The 15,255-nt window shown below is 33.5% G+C and overlaps 1 pseudogene; it reads left to right on the top strand.

The window, feature by feature from the left end:
- The first annotated feature begins 3,372 nt into the window (after positions 1-3,372).
- On the top strand, positions 3,373-4,046 carry LOC144240559 (large ribosomal subunit protein eL8 pseudogene; annotated as a pseudogene).
- The last annotated feature ends 11,209 nt before the right edge of the window (positions 4,047-15,255 follow it).

Consider the following 15,255-nt stretch of genomic DNA (forward strand, 5'->3'; position numbering starts at 1 on the left):
AGTAAGCTTCTAGAGGACAGGCAAAGTAATATCTGACAAGTTTTGTAAACTGTTTACTTCAGAACATAAATGCATATCAATTATTTAATATGTTATCTTGATAAGCATAATAGATTTTTCTATCAAAAGGAGCTACTGATTGGAACTTGAATTGGCTGAATAATTATTTCACATACCTGGTTTACTTTAGCTTTTGATTATTAGGTATGCAAAATTACTTATTCAAGTTTTGGGCTCCTTCCACTTGTCACTTAGAAAAAGAAAAGAAAAAAAACCCTGCAACCTAAATTTGAGGAATGGAAAGTTGATACCAAATCCTCTGTAATCTCTCAGAGGAAAACAACTCCCTTTCAAGTCACAAGAAACCAAAAGCATGAAATGCCATTTTACATGGTTTCACTTACAGCTAATTCCATAAATTGTGATTACTTTGAATATATGTGATATTAATAGCTAACTTTCTGTATCAACACATGCAAACTTCAAAACCCTTGCTCTTCATTTTTAAAATGCTTGCTTAAAAGATATAATATCAAGGGCTTTTCATGCTTAAAAAAAAGACAGATAACTAAATATAATCCTACAATAATATTTCTGCTCAAACTAGGTTATACTGATTGACATATACAGGATATTTTATGAGCAAACAAAATGGAAAAAAAAAGAAATGCACATATTAAATTCCAGATATTCTGAAAATAAAATGTCTAACTATATGAACTATATAATAAATTCCTGTACTTATAATATAGAAAACAATCAGCAGAAAATATCCTGAGGAAATACAGAAATAATCACAACTTCATTAAAATATCATTTTCATATTTTAACAAATATATTTGTGTACTTATTTACAATGAGTCAAACCTCACAATTGGAACTGATAAGCTTATCTCACTGATACATAGTAATTTTGTAGTTACTTAAATATCCATTTCTGAAAAGGTTTATTAGCTATCTTTTATATGGTTTATCAATACACATAGCATTAAGACAAAACCAAAGAACAAATAATTTGTTCAAATATGACAGCAAATAAAAGTTATGCTGAAAAAATTTGACAAGTATGTGCCTTTCATAGGCTTCTGCTATAGAAATTAAATTATATCCAATAGAAATTATAATTAGCACTTAATGCCATTATGTAAATTATTTAACATATGAATTAATATTTGTAGGATCAAAACTTTAAGCATTGACATGTTTTGATATATTGCATTAAATTTTATAAGTTACTGAATCTAAACATCAATTGTAACTCACATCACTATTTTGTGTACTTGTAAGAGAAAAATACCACCAATTAAACTCTGTTACACTAGGGATTTTAAGATGCTTCACAATTCAAATATGTTAAAATATTTTTTAAAAGGTGCATGCTATTTCAATGGAATATGATAATTACTTTCTAAAGCTATACAAAATCCTCCAATAAAGCTTAAAGGTCTGTAGAGATTTGACTAAGGAATATGTTTACACTTTTTAAAAATCCACTAAAATTATTTTTTTCAAGTACTACTTTTTAGACAAGAGTTTCTATTTTACTTCAAAAATTCACATTAGTTTTTAATGAACATCAATTACATTTCAATTTTTCATATTACTCATGAAAGAAAATAATTTAGGCTCCTTGCAGAACTGCCAATTGCAATTTACCTTGGCTCTTTTAGGCAAGAGAAGGTTCATAAATCAGCAAGTAAAGCATTTACTAAATGACAAAGAAACAAAATTACAAATGAATAAAATAATCCAATATTTTCCTCCAAATAACAAATTTAATATAGTTTTAGTAAATGGTTCCAAAAATTTATGATGGGACATTTCTATTTTGTATCTGAGTTTTATTACTGGGAGGACTCTCAAAAGAAACACCAAAAAAATATTTGGAAAAATTATTAATATTACATTGTTTTAAAATTTCAATGAATAGGGGTGCCTGAGTGGCTCAGTCGGTTAAGTGTCCGACGTCGGCTCAGGTCATGATCTTGTGTTTTGTGAGTTTGAGCCCCGCGTCAGGCTCTGTGCTGACAGCTCAGAGCCTGGAGCCTCCTTCAGATTCTGTGTCTCCCACTCTCTCTTCCCCTCCCATGCTCAGGATCTGTCGCTCTCTTAATACTGAATAAAAATGTTTAAAAAAAAAGCTTTTTAAAAAATTTTAAAAAATAAAATAAAATTTCAATGAATAGAATGTCTCTAACTATTGGGCAATCTTTAAAACAATAGCAAGTTAAATATTATATTGGTGGCTACAAAACATAGATATGATAGAATATTCTCTTCTGGCTTCCTAAGCCATGCAATTTCACTACAAAGAAAGGCTATATGTTTTAATAAGAAGAGCTGACTTCGGGTTCTAGGTGTATGACCTTAGACCCCTGAACATCAATTTCCTTGATGTGAGATGAATACTCCATAATACTTTTTTAAAAATAATTAAATAATGTGTATAAAGACTCTAGTTCAGTGCCTTACATTTAATTTCTGTTCATTATGAAAGGAAGTTGCATTATTTTACAAGAACATAAGGAGACACCTCATATAGTAATCATTCAAAAAATACTAACACAATAGCAATTCAATTATTCAAAATATATTAAAACAAAGAAAGCTCACCCTCTTTAAATATACTCATGGAAATGATCTGTTCTTTTGGCTCTATAATACAAACACACAACTAAATAGACGCACATACTTTTAATTTATCAGTTAGCCTAGTCAGTGTCTGTTAGGGGCCATTGGATAGTATCTGGGGACATTTTTGATTGTCCGAACTGGGAGGGTCTACTACTGGCATCCAGTGTGTAAAGACCACAGATGCTGCTAACATCCTAAGATGAATAAGAGTGCCCTCAAAACAGGGAAGATCCAGCCCCAAATCTTAATTGTGCTGTGGTTGAAAAACATTGCCTTAAATATTTCTGCGGGCAGCCATTAAACTATGTAAAGAAATAAATTACGATGAGAATAATGAAAGAACATGCCTGAAGGTAAAAATATTTCTACAGATTTTTCTTCTTATTAGGAAATTTGTTTTTAATTGAATATTTTTTTATTTTTTATTTTGTTATATCATGTATTTATTTTTGAGAGACAGAGACAGAGCACAAATGGGGGAGGGGCAGAGAGAGGGGGAGACACAGAATCCAAAGCAGGCTTCGAGCTGTCAGAGCCCAACATAGGGCCCAAACCCATAAGGTGAGAGATCATGATCTGAGCCGAAGTTGGACACTTATCTCACTGAGCCACCCAGGTGCCCTTTAATTGAATATTTTTTAAAAAGCAGTTTGCACTCTCTTCTTCGGCCATCTAAGATACTTCAAGGAAAGAAAGCTAAGGGGGAAAACAAAAAAGGTGGTTCCAGTCCCTGCTGTCATGAAGAAGGTGGTCAATCCTGTTTGAGAAAAGGCTGAAGAATTTTGGCATTGAACAGGACATCTAGCCCAAAAGGAGCCTCACCTGCTTTGCCAAATGGAACTACTATATCTGGCTGCAGAAGCAAAGCCTATTCTCTATAAAGGTCTAAAAGTGCCTTCCATGATTAACCAGTTTACCCAGGCCTGGACCACCAAACAGTTACTCAAATGCTTATGCTGGCTCACAGATATAGGCCAGAGACAAACCAAGAGAAAAAGCAGAGACTGTTGGCTTGGGCTGAGAAAAAAACTCTTGGCAAAGGGGTTGTCGCCACTAAGACACTGCCTGTCCTTCAAGCTGGGGTTAATACTGTCACCACCTTGGTGGAAAATAAGAAGGCTCAGCTGGTAGTGATTGCACATGATATAGATCCCATTGAGCTGGTTGTCTTCCTGCCTGCCTTGTGTGGTAAAATGAGGGTTCCCTACTGTTTTATCATCAAGAATACCAGGTGGGGGTGTCTGGTCCACTAGAAGGCCTGAACCACTGTTGCCTTCACGTAAGTTAACTCGGAAAGTAAAGCAGCTCTGGCTAAGCTGCAGGAAACCATCAGGACCAATGACAATGACAGATATGATGAGATATGCTGTCACCAGGGATACGACATCCTGGGTCCAAAGTCGGTGCCTTAGCATTGCCAAGTTGGAAAAGGCAAGAATACAAAACTGGTCACCAAATTGGACTAAGTGTACACTGTACATAGAAGTAATAAAAAGTTCCCCTTCAAAAAAGTGGTAGGGTCACTTGCTAATGTCATGATATTATATGCTTGTTAGTCTCTGAACTTTAGATTGTGAGGTATTCTAATTTTTCTTTTCAAAATATGGTTTGTGAAAAAAAATATATATATAGTTTGTGACCAGTAGTACCAGTCCACAATTGTTCTGGAAGCTCTTTCCTAGATGTTCCAAGATGATAATTTCAGTAGATTTGTCTCATTTCCCAAACTCAAAGGGAAATAAAAAAATAATATTCATCAAAAATAAGGATTTATTAGGTGTAAACTACTGCCACCTCCTTTTATTGTAGTTTAAAATATTTTTATTTTTTTAATTTTTGTTTAATAGTTTATTTTTGAGACACAGAGAGACAGAACATGAGTAGGGGAGGGTCAGAGAGAAAGGGAGTCAAAACAGGCTCCAGGCTCTGAGCTAGCTGTCACCAGAGAGCCCAATGCGGGGCTCAAACCCACAAACCTCAAGATCATGACCTGAGCTAAAGTCGGATGCTTAACTGACTGAGCCACCCAGGTGCCCTTAAAATACTTTTAAAAACCTTCTTTATTGCCAGCAACTATGTCCCTGCAACCATATTCTAATGCCTGTGTCATATGAAATCCTTTCTGAGGCATACTGTCTTACCATAGCAGGACCTTCTACCTAGCAGGCACTGTAACAAAGGCCACATAGATCAAGCTAAACTGCCATACCACCTTTCTTCTAAAAGCTCCAGAATGTCTTTTGTGGCTGAAGAATAATCAATTACTTACTCAATTCAATTCAACAAATATTTATTAAGCATCCATTCATTTTTGTATTTTCTTCCCTTGAGGGCTGCTGTCCTTAAGAGCAGCTGGAAGCAAATGGCTCCCATTTATTAAAGCCTTTATTTTAAAGATGCTTAAGTGCAGTTCACAGATCTTCAACTGCTCTTACCAAAGCCTCAGAGGCTCCATTGTGGAGGAAATTCATGCTTTATCATATAGAAATAAGAGAATGTGTTCCATTTTCATTTTGTCAAGAAAATATCAGCATTATAACTAGGGGAAGGATGTGCAGAGTAGACACAGTATGTCTAAATATGTCATATATTGTTATTATAAATAAACTTATATACTCATATTAATAATATGAATTTATCTTTCAAAATGTTATATATGTTAACTGTTATACTGCATATTATAAGAAAAAATGGCATATTTTGTTTATATTTTAATTACTACTGGTGTATATCAAGGTTTAGGTAATACAAAAGACTGTGAAGTGTTTTGGATAACATATGCTCCTACTTCCAATAAGGATCACCATATTTTCCCTTTTCTCCTTAGGAGCACCAAGAGTAGTTAGATGCCAATCTTAAAATAAATATTCTTTATTTGGATCAATATATAGATGATTCCTTCCAAGAACATTAGTCATAGTACTGCTGGGAACTGTCTCCAGATTTATCCCAGCCAAAAAAAAAAAGATAGAGCAACTTCTCTAGAGAACCCTTGTGGGTTCTTTTCTCCCACCTTGGGATTCAGAAGAGTACTCCCATGACATTCTCTCGGGGATGTCAAAACTAATACCCTATCTGTCATCTGTCTGGAGCCGGGACTATGTTTCTGTTATAGGAAACTTACTGCTTTAGCATTCTGTAAGGTTGCTTCAAAGTCAACGGTGCTGAGTCTGTCACAGACTACAACTGAAGACACCACCAGAGCACTCATTTTCCCTTGGTTTAAAGCGCCAAAGTTCTAAGTAGAGCTTATCCACCCAATAGTGAAAAACTGCATTCCAGGATGTTTATCTTTACTTACCTAATATTTGATATTTTTCATAAACTTAAAAATAAGGGTTTCTTACAACCACCAATGGTACACTTATTGCCTACACAATAAACTTCATTTTCTACAGAATGGTAGGTATTAAAATCTCACACCAATCTGATTTCAACCGAGTTGTCTAGATGTTTTCCCCTCCTGGGTGCTTGTAAGAAATTGTTTTATGTTCTGTTATTTAGAGCATGGTCTTCTTTACACTATACTTTTTGCTGTTATGTCTCAAAAACCTTTTAAAATTAGTATTTTTTTCTAAGAAGAGGAAATATATGTACCACCATAGGGCCTAAGACTAGAATTTGTAGACAGTAGAAATTTAACAATGTTTGAAGAACTGGAAATAAGGAAAATGAAAGAAAACACATTGATATATTTTCATTATAATAAGAGAAAAAAAACAATCAAATAAAATATTGGGTCATTTCTCAGCCCTGTAAGGCCAACTGTTGTTCAAGGAACACTGGCATTAGGACAACTATTCTCTTTTAATTGTCCCACTTACCAAAAGACTTGCCTACACCTACATTTCTTTCCAAACTAACTGGCTGCTTAACCATTAGGAAACATGCTCACAAATCTGTTGAAACTCTTGCATCAAAGGTCATTTATAGTCTCCCCAAAATATAAATATTTCTTATCTTTATCAACATCCCTGCTGATTATTGCCTCTCAAACATACATCTTAAACCATTTCCATTATAAGACTTTGCTTTTTCTAAAATTCAGGTCTCACTAAGTAAGTGCTTATTAAAATGATAGCATAGAGTTATAATATTCTCTTACTGTATCATCACTGTCACAGTAGTAAGAAAAATATCCCATTCCTTATTTTAAAACCGTGTTCTGAAAATTGGACCTCATATTATAGGTTCCACAACCTATAGAATATAAAGCAGCATTAAAATCAAATAAGTAAATATTACTCTCTTCATAGAGCACTGTACAGTTCAACTTTTTATGAAATAGTAAAATTTATGAAGAGATTGGTTTATTATCTTCAAATCTAAACATATACAAAATAGCCATTAATTCAAATAGCTGTCTCAGCAGAAAGAGATTTTTGAAGGCACTTGTGGGACTGGGCTAATCATCAGCAAGTTAGAAAGTGTCTCAAGAATGGAAATTACTGTGCATCTGGCTTCTCCCAGAACCCAGCTACATAATACATTGAAATGGAACATATTGCTTGTTAATTTTTTTTCTTTGTGAAATCTTTAAATAAATTTGGAGAAGATATTATCCTATCATGCTTTCTCATAGGATAATATTTCAGGACCACAATTACAAACAAGAACAACAGAATGTATTGCACAAACATGCTCTATTTTTATCTTTGTTCATATTAATAATCACATGCAGCATTCATTTATAAAAGTGAATTTTTCATGGAAAATAATAAAAGTGTGTTCATGGTTCAGTAAGTGAATCTCAGATGCGTAACCACACTTGACAGATTTTAGCCTCTAATGCCTTAATCCTTCCCCAGCATCACTGATGCAATCTCTGAAAAGCTAAGTATTAAGTTGAGAGCATCATTTTTATTTACATCATCTGGAAAGGAGGATTCAGAGTGCATCTTTTGTAAATTGCAATTATACATAGCATACTTTTTAGAGCCATTTTCATATAACATTTTACACAATTGAATTGTATTCACTTGTATTGGGGGGGCATGAGAATTAATGATACATTCTAAACATGAGTCACTACAATGAAAATAAAACAATTTGACTTTTAAATAGCAATATTTAATACTTATAAAACTTATCAGGGGAAGATAAATTTCCATTGCAGATTAAAATGAAAGCTTTACAAGAAAAATAATGAGAGCTTTAGGATTTTTAAAGCATTTAACAGAAAACTATTAGTATTTTTAACCCACCGTTTTAAAAATGTTTTACTTGGACACAATTTTAGGTTTGCAAAAGAGATGCAGTGATAGTATAGAGGGTTCCATATATCCTTATCCCAATTTCCCCTGTTAGATCTTATAGACTTATAGTACATTAGTCAGAATTATATTTTATGTTCCTGGGTCCGAGCCAAGAAATAATGTTGCATTTATTTGTCACCTCTCTTTAGTCTCTTACAATCTCTGATTCTTTGTCATTGACACTTCTGAGTAGTAATGGTTAGGTATTTTGTAGAATGCCCCTCAACATAGGATTGCCTAATGTTTTCTCATGATTAGATGGGGTTATGGATTTTAGGGTAGACTACTAAAAGGAGAAATCACTTTCCTATCATATCATATTATTGGGTACAGATAACAAGCTGTCATTACTGATTAATGTGAGTAAATTCAGGGCAATGCTTAACTATACATATATATGTATATATATATATAATACATAATTTTATATATGCATAATGAAGGGAATTATTGTTAAAGAAATCAATGGGATTTTTTTTCTGTTGATTAATTTCTTACTATCTCTACAAAAGTTTAAGAAAATAGTGAATAATTAGGAAATGAAAATTTGGTCATGGAGGAACTTCAACCAGCCTGCACTAAATTTACACTAAATATTCCCTTATTCACGGAGAGAACTTCCCCAAGGTTTTTCAAAGGTGTGATACCTTGACATTTAATTTTCAATTTCTATGCTACCCACTCTGAAAGAATTTCATTAACTCTTCAGGTATATTACCCTCTTCAAAGCTCCCTCTCATTTAACTCTCATATAACTCTTCTACTTGCAGAATATATTATCTTTTTTTTTTAATCTTAAATTTTTTATGTTTTGTATTTATTTTTGAGAGAGACAGAGAGCACGAGTGGCGGAGGTGCAGAGAGAGGGAGACAGAATCTGAAGCAGGCTCCAGGCTCAAACTCATGAACCATTAGATCATGACCTGAGCTAAAATCTGATGCTTAACCGACTGAGCCATACAGGATCCCCTAGATTTGTATATCTTTAAAAGTTCTTGTTTCCACATTTCTTTCTTTCTTATTTATTTTGTATATGCCTTTTCCCTTTTTTCCATGACCAAGTTTGCAAACTATTTATAAATGTTAATTGTTTCCAATAATAGCATTCTGAGTCATCTTTAAAGATTCTTTTTTTGGTCTTTACCAAGTTCTGCTTATCAATTTGTTATTATTTATTTAAAGTGTTTCCTTGCACGTTCTTTGGTTTACNTTATCTTATTTATTACTTTTTTCTCATCTCAATGAAAGATAAACTCCATAAGATGGATCAATTTTGTCCATCTTTTTTATCCTCATTTACATGGAGGCAGAACTTCCCATTTAGTTGCCTTCTGATAGGATTTTACTAATTAATTGAATAATTAAAGAACCATGAAATTTTTTCAAAAATTTTTTAAAAAATTCCAGTTGCATTTTAGTCTTATAAATATCAGTTTATTTGACTTTTAAGTGGATGTGGCATGCTCAGATTATTCCTATGTTACCAATCATTTTTTTCTATTATTGTTGCTGAATTCATTTAAGACTTCAAATAAATTTTTAGTCTATTTGTTCAGTTATTGTGTACCTTACATACAAATTTATCAGAAATGAAGCATTGAACATAGGGGCACATGTACCCCAGTGTTCATAGCAACATTTTCAAAAATAGCCAAAACATGAAAACAGCCTAAATGTCCATCAACTGACGAATGGATCAAGAAGATGTGGTTTATCTATACAATGGAATACTACATGGCAATGAGAAAGAATGAAATCTGGCTATTTGTAGCAATGTGAATGGGGCTTGAGGCTGTTATGCTAAGTGAAATAGTTCAGGCAGAGAAAGACAGATACTATATGTTTTCACTCATATGTGGAACAGGAGAAACTTAACAGAGGACCGTAGGGGAAGGGAAGGGGAAAATTAGTTAAGGAGAAGGAGGGAGGCAAACCATAAGAGACTCTTAAATACTGAGAACAAACTAAGGGTTGATGGGGGTGGAGGAGTGTGGAAGGGGGGTGATGCGTATGGAGGAGGGCACTTGTTGGGATGAGCACTGGGTGTTGTATGGAAACCAACTTGACAATAACTATAATTAAAAAAAAATAAAAAGGAAAAAGAAATGAATCATAGGGACTATTTTTTGACACTACGTAATTCCATGAAATTTTTCTATCACATTCTCCTTTAAATGCTAATAACTTATACTCTGGAAGTAATAGTATCACAGGTTCCTAAGGATTTGTAGCTATCTCAGCTAAAATCTTCTGGATTACATTTCAAGAAGTAGTGGATAATAAATAAAAAGTTGATTAACATCAGAAAAAACAGCACTATATATTTGAAGTTTAAACTGTATTCTCATTCATGTTTTTAAAAAATGTTTATTTTATTAAATTTTTTAAGATAGTGAGAGAGCATGAGCAGGGGAGGGGCAGAGAGAGGGAGAGAATTGGAAGCAGATTACACGCTCAGGGCTGAGCCCAACACAGGGGTGTATCCCACGACCTTCAGGTCATGACCTGAGCCAAAATCAAGTCGGTCTCTGAACCAACTGAGCACACTGGCACCTCTGTATTCTGATTCTTTACTCTTAAACAGGACAGTTTACATTTGCCAGTTCCTAACTTTTTATACAGATATTGTCCAATGTTGGTCTTTTGAGACTCTCTGACTTTAGAGATCATGTTTGTCATGATTTCAATTGATTGATTAGACAATCTTTCACCCTCCCTCTCTCTCTCTGTCTCATAGCTTTTAGTCCAGTCCAGTCTCTCCCTAAGCTCTGTCACTTGCGGCGTGCTTTCTAATAGTACATTAAAAATCCTGTAGAACTTTGTGAATTATAAACAGCAATAGTGAAAAATAAACATTTAAATTAAAAGAAAAAATGATATCTGTTTAGAAATGGACAAGTGAGAAAAAGTAGAGTTGGCTCTTTCTCCTTTATTCAGCCTGAAAAAACTTTTCTAATTCTATGCTTCCTTCGGTTATCAAAAGTCATCTTCTCAATGAGACACTTAACACTACCTAACATACTCCATATTGTACTTACTTTTTTTTTTTTTTGCCTGCCCAGCTACATNTAAAAAAAAAAAAGATAAACATAAACAAAATAAACTTCTCTGAAAATCTCCAGGCTTTTATTCAAAACCACCAGAATTAAGATACTTTGTTAAGGCCCCCACAGTCAGAATTTCTAAATCTGTCTAATTTTTCATCAAAAAAAGTATAGCATAATGCATTACAGATTATTAGGTAAAAAAATGTTTCCAAAATGATGCAGTAAAGATCAGAATTCAGCAAATAATTTTTAATATTCCAAAGTTTATTTCAACATATTATCCCAACTAATATTTTATATGTAAGGTATATATTGTATATAAGGTTTATTATATATATAACATATATATTTTATATAAGGTATATATTTTATATAATATATAAGGTATATATTTTACATATACCTACATACTTATAAATTNAAAAAAAAAAAAATTATTCTGGTTATCTTTTGTTGGACCTCTCAGGTAAATAGTTTTAATTTAAGTCATTGAAATATACATTTGCCAAAATCCTATATTTAATGCATATATGGGAGGAAAATAGCTGTTCTCTACATTTATTTTTTTTTTAATATTTTTATTTATTTCTAGGAGAGAGAGAGACAGCGTGAGCAGGGGAGGGTCAGAGAGAGAGGGAGACACAGACTCCGAATCAGGCTCCAGGCTCTGAGCTGGCAGTCAGCACAGAGCCCGACTCGGGGCTCGAACCCAGGAACCGCGAGATCATGACCTAAGTGAAAGTCGGACGCTTAACCGACTAAGCCACCCAGGCACCCCTGTTCTCTACATTTATTTATAATATCTCCTAGTATTACATAAAATTGTTATCATTTGCAGATGGTAGCTAACTATATACGGGCTTATATACTTATGTGATTATTTACTTATATCTTGAGTACAGGCAAACTTTTTGCATTTCTAATTAAATCTCTAATCAAGATCACACTGAAACAAAACAGTTTTGAAAGTAGATGGTCACTCACTCATACATATACAGGAGAATCTAGCTTCCCCTATACCAGGAATGGTTAATAGAGTATTTCTCCCTAAGTGGTTTTTGACTATCCATGTGTTTTTGCACATGGAATAATTGGGGAGAAAAAAAGACTGTATTTATAAAATTGAGTCACAACAGATGAACAAATATTCTTGTTATGTTAATATTTTAGACAGTTCTTATTTCCTAGGGTTTGTTAGGCCTAAGCAGGTTAGACAGACTACTGCCATGGATAGAGAAGGAACCCATACCATGTTCATAGCCAAAGCTCAGGTGGCCACAGCTTTATGTCTGCAGAGCCTGATTAATGGGCAGTAGGATTTTGGTTTTGGAAACATACATATCATGCTTATGCTTAATACCAAAGATAGTTGTTCAGTTTTGGTTCTCTGTGCAAGGTGGCATCTCACCACTTCATATTCATTTGGTCTTAGAAACTGAAATCCTGTCAACTCTATTGCTGTATGTGTATCTAAAGTAGAAAATAATTTTTCCAGCTTTATCTTTTGTGATAGTTTCATCAAACAGATATCAAAAGCCTACAGAGCATTAGTCAGGGACAGGGTGATTAGTTTCTCTCTTTATGGATGGGTAATTAATATAAAAAGGATGGAAAAAATCCTTAATCCCATTACACTTGATCCATCATTTAGCAATGCTTTTTGACTCTTCAAGGTAAAATCTGCATGTGAATTTCCCCAAAGCAATCAAGTCATCAGTTTCATAAAATTATAAAACCTCACAGCAAACTGCACATCACTGATAGAAAAAAGTGAGGTTTCTGACATTCATCTAAGAGTATCTCATTGAATAAAACTGTTTCAAAGATATCACTTTTAAAATTATTCCTAATAGAATTGACCTAATTTTGCCTTAGTTTATACAATCCCAGGATAAAGGCAATACCTGCATAATAGAAAACATAGTATATCTAAAGAAGGCTAGATATAAACCTACAGATCATCCTTATGAGTGGAAAAGGTTACAGGTTATAGTGAATGTAGTGTTACAAAGTGACAGGGTAAGCTACTGCATGATAAAGACAAGCCTTTCTCAGAATACTCAAGACAACTTTTCAAAACCCATTAAATGGATCTATCAAAACTGTGTATTGGTCTAATCCATAGTTTTAAATATCATTGATTTGTGTTCTTGATTATTTTGATTTTCTAATGTTCCATGTATCATAATATTAGGATATGACTCAGCTCAACTATTGTATCATTTCTTAATGCCAATACTTAAATTTAGTAAACTTTAAAAAGTAGATCATTTTTATAGCAAATTTAATGTTTATATTAAATAAAGAGTAATTAAAAGGCAAAATACATAATATTAGCTCAATTCAAAGCAGCTGTTTGGTTCTCTTAAGTTCACCTTCATGCCCCCATTTCAGTGCTTAAAAAAAATCTCAATGAAGAAATGAGACAGCTGATGTTAAGAAAGCAACAAAAACTATCTTTTGGGGAAAACCAAACCCACATTAATGCAGTGGAAAAAAATAAACAATTATCCAACAATTGTTGGTATCTCATTTTTTGAGCCTTTTTAGCTAGAAAGCAAATAAATAAACAAAGGAGTACAAACAACAAGCCAGACCATTTACCCCAATCATATGTACTTTTCACTTTCTTTACATATAGATGATAGAGAGGTATATTTTAAATAGATATATTTTAATGTATATATTTTTAGAGAGAGAGAAGGAGAACACTTTGGAGAGTGACAGAGAGAGAGAGAGAGAGAGAGAGAGAGAGAGAGAGAATACCATGCAGGCACCATGCTCAGAGCAGAGCCCAACGCAGGGCTTGATCTCACAACCCTAGGATGATGACCTGAGCCAAAAGCAAGAGTCTGATGTTCAACCAGCTGAACCACCCAGGCACCCCTATACTTCTCACTTTCTAAAAGGTCATGAGAGCAATCCTCAAATATTTGAAGATCTATTTCATCAAAGAAGAATTATACTGCTGTGTATCTTTTAAAAAAACTTTTTTTAATGATTTATTTATTTCTGAGAGAGAGAGAGAGAGGCAGCGTGAGCAGGGGAGGGTCAGAGAGAGAGAGAGAGACAAAGAATCTGAAGCAGGCTACAGGCTCTGAGCTAGCTGTCAGCACAGAGCCTGACGTGGGGCTCGAACCCATAAACCGTGAGATCAAGACCTGAGCCGAAGTCAAACACTTAACAACTGAGCCACCCAGGCACCCCACTCCTGTGTTACTCAAAAAGCAAAGAGCCAATGTTTAGAAGCTAAAATAAAGAAACTTCCAGCTCAGTTTAATAATAAACTTTGTAGTCTAGAGACCTCCACAAAATGAGATGGGCTGCTTTGGAAAGGAGTGAGCTCATTCTCCAATTTCAAGAATAAATACAAGAGTAAGATGCCAAAAGCATCACAAAAGGTGTATCCTGTCAGTAGGTTGAAATAGATGACTTCCTGAGTTCCTTAAAATTCTTTTGTTTCTCTTATTCTAAGGTTGCCCTAAATACCATGTGGAATATAAAAAGACAAAGTTTTTACTCTAAGGACCAAAGAGTCCAAGTCAGATGTAAACAAAATGATTGCTAACAGCAACACAACTAAGATACATAGTTATTTATGCTACATACAAAAATATCAGGCATTATTTGGAAAGAAATTGGTTTTAAGAACAGACATTTGCCTGTCGCTTCAGCCTTAAAGATTGAATTGTTCACATAACTGCAGGGCTCAAATGCCTCATTCCTTTATGCTTCAATGACTTTTCTTTAAATAAAATGAAAATTCCTTACTTACTCTTTAAAAATGTCTTCTTATCATTTTTTATTTCTGAACTGCCAGATATATTTGTACATGTGTATATGATAGTCCAGAAATTTATCAAATTGTCAGTCACTCAATAAAAAATGATGACTCAACATTCTAAAATGTCAGAATGACATATTATATTTGGTCAAGAGAAAACCCCAAGAATCTTTAGCAGAAAGACTGAATTAAATGAGTCAGTAACACTTAGATCAAAAAAGAAAAGAAACTTGCTCAAAAGTAAAACATCCTATATTGTTGCCTAAATGAGTTGAAATTATTCATATTTTACAATTAGAAGAAATCCTTTATTTTGAAGAGTTTTGAGTTGTTTTACAAAATGCTCTTAGAAATCTTTTACATAATTATAAAGTAACATTGTCTCCTCTCTATTCCACATTAATCTCATGATTTGTCAATCCCTGTCTATTCAATTTCAGAAGTGCAGATATATGTATAGTATATACAAATATCGTAAGTATGTATTATAAGTATGTGTGTAAATATATATATTTCAGGGGTTGAAAGGTTCAGA

The sequence above is a fragment of the Crocuta crocuta genome, unplaced genomic scaffold (genome assembly GCF_008692635.1).
Source record: "Crocuta crocuta isolate KB4526 unplaced genomic scaffold, BGI_CrCroc_1.0 scaffold6, whole genome shotgun sequence".
NCBI lineage: Eukaryota > Metazoa > Chordata > Mammalia > Carnivora > Hyaenidae > Crocuta > Crocuta crocuta.